The sequence below is a fragment of the Periplaneta americana genome, chromosome 3 (assembly GCF_040183065.1).
Source record: "Periplaneta americana isolate PAMFEO1 chromosome 3, P.americana_PAMFEO1_priV1, whole genome shotgun sequence".
NCBI lineage: Eukaryota > Metazoa > Arthropoda > Insecta > Blattodea > Blattidae > Periplaneta > Periplaneta americana.
The window spans coordinates 151,872,933-151,877,533 of NC_091119.1; positions in this window are offsets into that span (position 1 = coordinate 151,872,933).

The following is a 4,601-nucleotide window of genomic DNA, read 5'->3' on the forward strand; positions in this document are numbered from 1 at the left end:
TCTCGAATTCTTCAAGAATTATGGAATATATTTTTTAAATATTTTTTTCTTTTGATCGAATTTTGAATATTAGGGCACTAAATTAACAGATGCCTAGGAAATTGATTAAAAAATAAATGTTATGTATTACAGCACCATTCCATCATTTATATACTTAGTCAAACTTGAAGAAAAATAATTCATGTATCACTTCACCCCAAATCAAGGGGTGGTGTGAGACACCAATATATTTTTAAATAAATAAAAACGAGCTATCCAGTCACAATATTTCGATAATGAATTTAAGTTTATTTTGAACTAATAATAATTACTAGATGTGCATTCCCTCAAATTAAATCCGTGCTTCTCGAATTCTTCAAGAATTGTGGAATATATTTTTTAAATATTTTCTTCTTTTAATAGAATTTTGAATATTAGGGCACTAAATTATTAGATAAGCCTAGTAAATTGATGAAAAAATAAATGTTATGTATCACAGCACCATTTCATCATTCATATAGTCATACTTGATGAAAAATAATTCATGTATTACTTCACCCCAAACCAAGGGGTGGAGTGAGACACCAATATATTTTTAAATAAATAAAAAACAGCTATCCAGTTACAATATTTCGGTATGCAGTAAGAAACTAGAATACAAGATCCATGTTTTTGTTGCATGAAACATAGAAATAAACACACATTTACCAAAGATACAAGTAACTTAAGTTTGAAACTGTCTCACTTCACCCCATTCTACAGTAGGTAGCCATCTTCAGAATTCACAAATATATTCCTAAATGGATGCAGTGTTAAAAGTTGTGTAATTAAGATGTACAATTTATTTATATGTTAACATTTTCTCAACTTCTTGAAAATTTCGTCTGTAATTGCTCCATGGAGACTATACATAGAAGTAAATTCTTCAGTCACTTTAAAATCAGCACAGACTCCTCGAATAAATGCCAGCAATTGTGCAGTATCAGTGATGTCTGTCAACTCATCAAGAGCTAAGGAAAACCATTCGAAATATTTTGCTTTGTGAGTTAATTGTCTGTTGATGTTGCCTTCAATGTCCTCAAATCTTCGAGAAACTGTTCTTGCAGGTTGACATATTTAAACAAAGTTATTTACTCAGGACGCATTTATTTTGTTCAGCAGCAACAATCAAACATGATTCACCATCCGTCAAATAAATAGCTTTCCCTCCTTGACTAACAAATGAGCTACTCGTAAACTTACTTTAATTGCAGACTCATTTTCATTTTAGTAAACAAATGGCGTGTTGAAATATTCCGTTTTAAAGCTTTCTGAGTACTGCTCTCCTGTGAGTTGAGAATATTGTGTCGAATGTTTAGCCCTAGATCATATGATCTAGGGTTTAGCCTAGTAATGACGACGTATGTTGTAGCCTACTCTTTTAGCTATGGTGTCATTGTATAATAAACACAATGTTTTGTCTCCTAATTCAATTCTGCTTTAAAAGGAGGGCATTCGAAGTCCACTTTTCTTTTCTTTTCTGGTCTTTACAGAGACATGATGGATAATACAGTGCTTATAAAACAAGAACAAAATGTCGCAGACAGTCAAATGGTATAGCACATATTTTGAAATTTTAAAGAATTTGAAAATATCATTCATTCTTAGATCATGGTCCATACAAAAAGAGGTTGCAGGCCGGATTTGGCTTGCAGGCTGTAGTTTGCCGACCCCTTGTCTAAGGTATCCTGCCTAGGCCTGCATTATGAAATGCACTCTGGTTCAAGTCCTCATGGGGGAAGACATTTTCCCAAGAAATTTCAGCTAGTGTATGGGACTGGTGCCCACCCAGCATTGTGATGCTCTTGGGGAGCTACAATAGGTAGTAAAATTCAGTTAGGAAGGCTGGCTATAATGGCCAAGGAATTATTGTGCTAACCACACGATACCTCCATTCTACTTGGATGATCGTCCACCTCTGCTTTGGCATGTGGATATAAGGCCAGCAATCAGCTGATCGGTCATGGACCTTAAAGGGCTGTAGTGTCATGTATTATTATTATTATTATTACTCCAGAGACACAATGTCATCATTGCAAAGCTGTAAATCCAGCCAACCCGCCTGAAATACCTTCATTTCATATGTACCCAATGCATCATTTCTCAGACATTTTCACCGATAATAATAATAATAATAATAATAATAATAATAATAATAATAATAATAATAAAATAATAGTAATAAAATAATAGTAATAATAATAATAATTCATTCACAGTGTCCTGTCCAAGGGCAGGTCTTTTACTGCAAACCCAGATTTCTCCAATCTCTCCTATTTTCTGCCTTCCTCTATGTCTCCGCATATGATTGATATACTGTATCTTAATGTCGTCTATCATGATATCTTCTTATGCCACGAACTCTTCTCCCATTCATCATTCCTTCCAGTGCATCCTTCAGTACGCAGTTTCTTCTCAGCCAGTAACCCAATCAATTCATTTTCCTCTTCCTGATCAGGTTCAGCATCATACTTTCTTCACCCTCTCTTTCCAACACAACTTCATTTCTTATTCTGTCTGTCCACTTCATATGTTTCATTATTCTCCATATCTACATTTCAAATGCTTATATGCTTTGTCGTAATGTCCATGTTTCTACCCCATACAATGCCACACTCCACACAAAGCACTTCACTAGTCTCTTCCTTAGTTCTTTTTCAGAGGTCCACTGAAGATGCTCCTCTTTCTATTCCAAGCTTCCTTGGCTATTGCTACCCTTTTGACTTCCTGGCAGCAGGACATGTTACTGCTTAGAGTACACCCCAAGTATTTAAATCTGTCCACTTGCTCTACTGCCTCATTTAAAATTCGCAAGTTTACCTTTATATTGTGATCATGATTGATATACATAGAGGCGCACGAAAAACCGGCCGGAGTACAGACTCATTGTTGCCCACCAACTTGTCACCTATTGTTGCAACTATGTTTTGCATTGTATTGTCAGTATGAAATCCGTGAAGACTTGGTTCAGACGTGTGAAGTAAATATCTCAGCAAGATGTATTCTCTTCAAGAAAGAATCGCAATAGTGGAGGCATACGTGTCTACCAGTTCATTTAAGGAAACACGAGACATTTTTACAAACAAGTTTCCTGGAGTTTCCATATTAGCAAAGAGCTGTATACAGAATTTGGTGAAAAGTGGTGTACTATAGAATCAGTTGCAAACATAAAAAGGAATTGAGCCCCGTCTTTTCGTACACCTGTTATGATCGTGGATATTCGAGCATGAATGATCCAGAGTCCTAAGAAGTCAATACGTAAATTGTCCCAACAAGTGAACGTTTCGCATAGGTCTTGTCAACGTGTTTTACACCATGTAGGGATGAAGCTCTACAAAATTACATGTGTCCAAGAACTGAAGGAAGAAGACAAAGCAAAACGTGTGAACTACTGCACATAGCTATGTCAAATAATTGAGAATGGAATGTTGGATCTGCTGCTATATTTCAAGAGTGATGAAGCCTGGTTCCATCTGACTCCCAGAATACCAGATACTGGTCAACAAACAATCCCTATACGATTCATGAGGAACCTCTTCATGATAGAAAAATCGGAGTGTGGTGTGCTGTGTCAGCAAGTGGGTCCCATATTTTTTTAAACAATAGTAAACACTGATGTGTATATGCGAATCTTTGAGGAATTTTACGCACCGTTGGTGCTCCATGAACGGTTGCACGCTGTCACAAAAGGATGGAGCGACCTTTCACACTTCACGCGAGACAATCTCACGAATTCATGAAAGATTCATACAAGAAAGGACTGTCAGCAAAGGATTGTGACTGCCGCGTTCGCCGGACCTTACCACTTGTAACTTTTATCTGTGGGGCAGCCTAAAGGAAAAAGTGTACGCAAATAATCCAAGGACATTAGAAGACTTGAAGGACAATATTCGTAATGAAATTTTGAGAATTGATGTAGCAGATTTGCACAAAATGTACAGTATAACATGTTAGGGTGCGCCCAAAAGTGCACTGAAGCAGGAGGAGGTCATTTTCAGCACCTAATGTAAAAGACAAAATCGTATCAGTAAATACAGGCCTTTGCATCAGCTTATTTTTTATTTCTTTCATTTGTTGTTCGCATCTGCTAGTGGCGGGCAGGTTTTACGTGCGTCACTCTGTATACTGGTAATCGTCTAAACCGGAGAATAATGTAGGCTAACGGACTGATATGTGCGAATTGTTTATTGAGTGGAACTGTATAAATGTGTTGTATTAAACGTGAAATAGGCCTGTTTACTTAATTTGTGCGTTCTCTCTCTCTCTCTCTCTCTCTACTTTTTAGAGGCATTTGATTTCGATTTGGTAACTTTTTGGTAGTAGTAGTTGGCTAATTTGAATTTTATTTAGCATTTTGTGCAGTGTAGCCAATTAAGCGGTTTTCCTGCTAGATCTGGCGTCTTTTTGTATTAACTTAGCGGGTAAAGTATATGAGATTTCTATTGCTGCTATAGGAATTTAGCGGTTTTTTAGCATTCACAGTGGGAAAATGATTTCACTTTATATTGACAACATAGCAATTTAGCGATTCCTACACTGCTTCATAGAGAGTTTTTATGAATCGTGTTGGCAACACTGAATAT